General features: G+C 51.6%; 1 pseudogene; it reads left to right on the top strand.

The window, feature by feature from the left end:
• The first annotated feature begins 3882 nt into the window (after positions 1 to 3882).
• On the top strand, positions 3883 to 4937 carry LOC135577911 (olfactory receptor 14A16-like; annotated as a pseudogene).
• Positions 4938 to 6628: the final 1691 nt, after the last annotated feature.

The raw sequence follows: 6628 nt of genomic DNA, 5'->3' as shown, positions 1-6628 counted from the left end.
TTTCCATCATAAATAGCAATAAAGCCAAATTTATTCTATTTCCATCCCTGCTTGCCCTTCCCTCCGTTTCCAGAACAGGTGGTATCAGCAGCCTCCAGTTCATATTAATGTTTTGCATCTCCTGACAGACACTGAATATGTCAGAAAAGTGGGTGACTAAATCACCATGTGAGTGAGGAGACAGGCCAGGACACCTCAAGAGGAGTCACACTCCTCTGGACCAAGAGGTGGGTGTTCCTGGCAATCTCAGGTGCCACAGCACAGCGATACTTGTGTTCGGGAGCTGGTCAAGTGACCCATCTCCTGTTCTGTAACGGTGTCTGAGTTTGCTCAGGTCACCCCTGACTTGAGCCCCATCCACTGCTGGGTGTTCTCCAGACTCCTGCCTTCAGGAACAAAGGCCCAGGAGACCTTGCTGGTGAAGATGGAGGCAAAGAAGCCATGAAGAACCTCAGTCCTGTCTGATTCTACTCTTACGAATTTCAGCAGCAGGCCCACATTCTCCCTGTCTATTCTTTCACTGCAAGTAAAGAAGTGTCAGCTCATCTTGCTGCCCTCAGCCTCTCCTGCAGGTATCAACTCCAGGGCAGCTTTGGCATATTCTCTGCATCCATAGCCAAGGATTCTAAATTCCCCCTTTTTAGCTTTCCCTGCTTCCACCTCCTGTGTGCTGCCTTTGTGCCCTGCAACTCTATCGGTTCAGATCAGCAGCCTCATGAGTTAAATGCTTCTTTCCATGGGTACTTGGAGAGATCATTCTTGTGCTTGGAGCAGGATGTCCTGTAAGGCTGATCATATTTCCTGAGCTCCTTCACCCTTCACACCTACTTCCATGTCACCAATTTGCCCACCATCCCCCATTATGTCCAAGTCTTCTCCTCTGGAGCCCACCAGCCTGTGCTCTGCTGCTGGCCTTCCTCCCTCCCCTCTGGTGCCTGGTACCCCTCTGTGTCCTGGTCACAACAGCCAAGGTGGACACTGATGTTCACATCCCTCACCAGCTCTTCCTTGTTTCCCAGTTCCAGATCCAGTTGAGCATCACTCTCATTGGCCCACAATGCAGACACGTTAAGCAGTTGGCCCAAGATCCTTTGGACTGATGGCACTTGCCGCTTTGCCAGGCCAGTTAATGTCAGAGCAATTACAGTTCCCCATAGGAACCTGCTCATTGACTGGTGACTTCCTCCTTGAGTCGCTGACAGAAGATCTTGTCCATTTCTTCTACATGATCATGTAGTTTGTAACACCCAACACATTGTCACTCTCTATTGGGTTTACATGACAAACTCTTGGAACTGGGGGTAGGTGTGGGTGTGCTACAGCTGTCACCTCTCTGGGAAGACAACAGGAGTTTGACCAATGTCAGACAGAGCCGATTTCAGCTGCTCCAAGATGGACCCACTTCTTGCCAAATCTGAGACACTCAGTGATGCTGGCAGCACCTCTGGGATATTGTATTTGAGAAAGGGTAAAAAACGCTGCACAACAGCAGGTGGGACAGAGGAGGGAGGAAATGGGAGAGAAAAGCACTGCAGACACCAAGGACATATCTCATAGGACCCAAGCAGGTCCCTCAGCAGGCCAAAGCTTGCTCTCCTGAAATCCTGCTCTTGGCCTTGTTCTCATCTCCCAGGAGCCTCAGCTCCACTTTCCATCCCTGACTGTTCCATCCTGACCAACTCTTTCTGGTTTGTAAGTGTGAAGTCCCACAGGGCACCTCACCCCACTGACTCCTCAGTCACCCGTGTCAGGAAGATGTTGTCAATGGGTTCCAAACCCTCCTGGATGGCCGGTACCTTGCAGATATTGGGATATCTCAGATCTGCCACGAGGACACAGCCTGGAAACATGAGGCTTCTTTCATTTGTCTGAAGGAGGCCTCATCTCATTCCTCTTCCTCATCAGTGAGTGTATAGGTGATGTCCAGTCACCTCAACACTGCCCATGTTGTTCTGCCCTCTCATGCTGACACCTTGTCCTTGCAGCACAGGGGCCTCATGGCCTCCTTGTCCCCAGCCAGGAACCTGGGACGGGTGGGACCATAGTCCTGCCCTTGGCCTTGCACAGCCCCACATCACACTGTCCCAGGAAGGGCCCTGGGCAACGTGGGAGGGACAGGATCTGACTCCCCAGGGTTGGGGGTCAGGGCTTAGTTCTTTGGTTAATGAAACACATCCAGGTTTACGCAGCATCAGAGAGACCTTTACTTTGCTTTTCCTGACCTGTCATCACTGCCTCCAGTTTTCTGCTCTAACCGAACTCTGGGGTCATTTCTTCAGCTGTGTCCCTCAGTGGGACCCATTAATATTACAAGAAACTTTGGAGTTGACATCTGACTTTGACTTCTTGAGAAGTTTCTTCAGCTTCCCCTCAGGGTCTGAGGTTCATGGACTCAGCACCAAACCCACCAGAGGGGTCATTAAAGTGCCTTGGGCTGCTCCTGAGCTGCTGAGCTGGGCTGTTCTCCTGGGAAAGGCAATGTAGGTGGTTGGTTGCTATGGACTCAATGAGACACAAATCTTCAGAATCCTGACACAGTAAGACTTTCGCTGTAGGACAAGGCAGCTGCATTTCCTGGAGGGATCTCCTAAAGCCGCCACAAGACACAGTTTGCAGGATCTCTAAGGTCTTTCTCACAGTATCTCTGTTGTAGAGAAGAACACACTCCAGACCAGCACATCCCTGCTGCACTGTCAGAGGGACAGGGCATGATGGCAGCTTCTGCTGAGGGTGATTGCAGGGGGAGCACCCAGGGGTGCCCAGGGCTGTCCTGCAGAGCAGGGTCCCTGCACCCCAGGGCTGTGCTGGGCAGGGACTCTGCCGCCTGCCAGGGTCAGCGCTCAGCCTGCCCGGGAGATCCCATGGCAGCAGCTGTGGGTGGAAGGAGCGACCCCCGGCAGGGCAGGCAGGGAGCTTGTGGGGTTGAAGGGGGCTGTGTGGGTCAGGGCTGCTCAGAGCTCCAGATCCCCCCACAGACATGGCAGAGGGTCCTTCTGAACAACAACTTCAACACATGAACAGCTGCAAGGGAAGGAGTCTGTGCTTTCAGTTTTCCACTCTTGCTCGTCTGGGTGTGCAGTGGGAGATGGGGATTTATTTCTCTCTTTGGAGCAGACACTGAGACCCCAGTTCTCGTTAGGACTGGTCTGAGCTGCTCCTGAGCCCCTGCACACACAGAGCTGCCCCTGGGCAGTGCCAGGAGGTGTGAGCAGGACAGAGCTGAGCACACAGCGGGTGGGACGGGGTCTGTGACACTGGCAGGGAGCAGACCAGGGACACACACACAGCTGCAGGCAGCACAGACATGGGCAGGAAGACTTAACTGCTATCAGAAATGCTGGGGATGGGATTTAGGAATGTCTCTCACATCCTTTCTAGTGCAGACACATTTCCCAGTGCAACCCCTGGTCTCCTCTCCTCCCCAGCAGACCCTCTGCCCCAAAGCCATGGGGTCCAGGTCACGAGTCTCCACCTCAGCAGCTGGACCTCCAGGGGAAGGGTTCCTGGAACGTGGTACTCAAAAAAGGTGCTAAAAGTACTTGCTCTCCAGTGTCATTATGTGAGTGGCAGCAGCACAGCCGGGTCAGGAGAAGGTTCCACAGCATGCCCGTCTGCCTTTCTGTCCTTGCTTTATTTTCTGGTAGCACTGCAGTGTCCTTCCCTGTTTCTCCACCTTTCCCTGGTGCTCTTGCTCTCTGGGGTTGGGGTGGGAGTGTGGGTCAGTTTTTGTTCTGACACCGACTCAGGGGGTTTTGCCTCAGAGCTGTGTTCGTGGAAACCAGATGCCCAAGCTGCATTTTAAACTGTGATAAACTGTTTTTTCTCACTTGGTAGAAAGAGAGAATGAGCTGAAACATCCCTCCATCAGGGAGGGCGTTTTCCATGAGAAACAGGACCTTTATTTTCCTCAGAGAAGTCACCCCTAACATGTAACTGTCTTTCCTCCTTGCACAGGACCTCATGCCCACAGGCAGCCAATGTCCAACAGCAGCTCCATCACCCAGTTCCTCCTCCTGCTGTTCACAGACACACGGGAGCTGCAGCTCTTGCACTTCTGGCTCTTCCTGGGCATCTACCTGGCTGCCCTCCTGGGCAACGGCCTCATCATCACCACCATAGCCTGGGACCAGCACCTCCACACCCCCATGTACTTCTTCCTGCTCAACCTCGCCCTCCTCGACCTGGGCTGCATCTCCACCATTCTCCCCAAGACAACAGCCAACTCTCTATGGGACACCAGGGCCATCTCCTACACAGGCTGTGTTGCGCAGCTATTTTTGTTTGTCTTTTCCATTTCAACTGAGTATTTTCTCCTCACAGTCATGTCCTACGACGGCTACGTTGCCATCTGCAAACCCCTGCACTACGGGACCCTCCTGGGCAGCAGAGCTTGTGTCCACATGGCAGCAGCTGCCTGGGCCACTGGGTTTCTCAATGCTCTGCTGCACACGGCCAATACATTTTCACTGCCCCTGTGCAAGGGCAATGCCCTGGGCCAGTTCTTCTGCGAAATCCCCCAGATCCTCAAGCTCTCCTGCTCACACTCCTACCTCAGGGAACTTGGCCTTATTGTGGTCAGTGCCTGTTTAGTTTTCATGTGTTTTGTGTTCATTGTGGTGTCCTATGTGCAGATCTTGAGGGCCGTGCTGAGGATCCCCTCTGAGCAGGGACGGCACAAAGCCTTTTCCACCTGCCTCCCTCACCTGGCCGTGGTCTCCCTGTTTGTCAGCACTGTCATGTTTGCCTACCTGAAGCCCCCCTCCATCTCCTCCCCATCCCTGGACCTGGTGGTGTCAGTTCTGTACTCAGTGGTGCCTCCAGCAGTGAACCCCCTCATCTACAGCATGAGGAACCAGGAGCTCAAGGAGTCTATTAGAAAATTGATTTCATGGGTGTTTGTCAATACCTATCAGCATTCCATCACTGTCCACAAATGATGTCTATTTGTATCCCAGTGCAGGCCTGTACCTTGTTTTATCCCTCTTAATTTGTTAGCATTACCCGTATTGTTATTTATGGTTTTTATGTTCCTACATAATTGTTTGTGTTTAGCTGACTATCCTGAAAAATGTACCCATTTTTAATATTTTTAAAACACGTGAAACCTGTATAAATATTTTCCTAACACTGTTTCAGAGCTTGGTCTCCCATAGCATCTCCGTAATAAAATGACATCTCCTCTCGGCAGTTCCTCAATATTTGGTTGTTGTTCTAAAGCTGATCTCAACAACAGGCCCAGGAATTTCACTCAAAAGGGCCTGAGGTCAAAGCTCGTTGTCACGTTGGTAGCTGATAGACAACAGAGTTGTGGTTTAAGACACAACCCTTGTTGTCTGTCGACAGTGGAGAAGGGGATTGGTCATGAGATACAGTCAGACTGGGCTGTCCCAGAGCATGATGGGGCAGAGGACAATCCTCCAGGAGAGGAATCTGGAGCTGCCTGGAGAGCCCATGAGATACACATGTACCTGTGTGCCTGAGGTGGGCAGTGACTGGAGCCCACAGAGTGAGACATGGCCCAAGGTGGAGTCAACCCATGGCAAAGCACTAAATCCAGGTATCTGCAGGGAAACAAAGATGGAAACAGCCCACCCCACACAGACCCGTTCCAACAGGAAACAGCACCTTCACATTCACCACACCAACAGCAGCACTTACACAACCATGAGCAACAGTACTGAGCGTGTTCTGTTCCTCCTCTCAGACTGAGCTGGTGTGAAGGTTGCACGAGTTGTCTGTACATCCCGGGTAGAACTTTACCTGCAGTTTCACACACCCCTGTGGTCCCTCCAGTGTGGATCTGGGGTTTGGGTCAACCCAGACTCATAGATATTGCCCACTTGGCCATTCCAGCCCCAGTTCTCTTCATATCCTGGTGTTCCCTCTTCCTTGCTAGCCTCACTTAGACCTGACCAAGAAAGCGTGTGCATACATTTACACCCAAACACACACACAACAGTGAACCCACTCACACAGTAAATAGCCAGGAACAGAGTTTAAGAAATATTGTAGTTTAACCCTGGTCATCAGCTCAGCACCACACTGTTGCTGTGGCAGGATGAGGGGAAGATCTTAAAAGTAAAAGAAAACTCGAGGGTTGAGATAAAGACAGTTTAATAGGTAAAGCAAAAGCTGTGTGCGCAATCAAAGAAATATAAGGAATCTATCCCCTGCTTTGCATTGGCAGGTGGGTGTTCAGCCATCTCCAGAAAATCAGGGCTCCATCACACATAGCAGTTACTTGGGAAGACAAACGCCATCACTCTGAGTGTTCCCCCCTTACTTCTTCTCCCAGATTTATTGCTGAGCATGACTTCATGTGCTACAGAAGATCCCTTTGGTCAGCTGGGGTCAGCTGTCCCAGCTGTGTCTCCTCTCAGTTTCTTGGGCACCCCCAGCCTACTCTCACTTCTCAGTGTGAGAAGCAGAAAAGGCCTTGACTCTGTGCAAGCACCGCTCAGCGCTGACTGAAACATGGGCGTGCGATCAACACTGTTTCCATCACAGGTTTAAAACACAGTGCCATAAAGTTGCTATGAAGATAATTAACTCTACCCCAGCTGAAACTAGTTTAATAAGCAGGACAGACCATGGTGATCAGGCAGGGGGGGTGGCCAGAGCAGCACTG

This window comes from Columba livia, unplaced genomic scaffold (genome assembly GCF_036013475.1).
Source record: "Columba livia isolate bColLiv1 breed racing homer unplaced genomic scaffold, bColLiv1.pat.W.v2 Scaffold_178, whole genome shotgun sequence".
Taxonomy (NCBI): Eukaryota; Metazoa; Chordata; class Aves; order Columbiformes; family Columbidae; genus Columba; species Columba livia.
The sequence above is the reverse complement of the archived record's forward strand: the minus strand, read 5'-3'. Positions and strand labels throughout refer to the sequence as shown.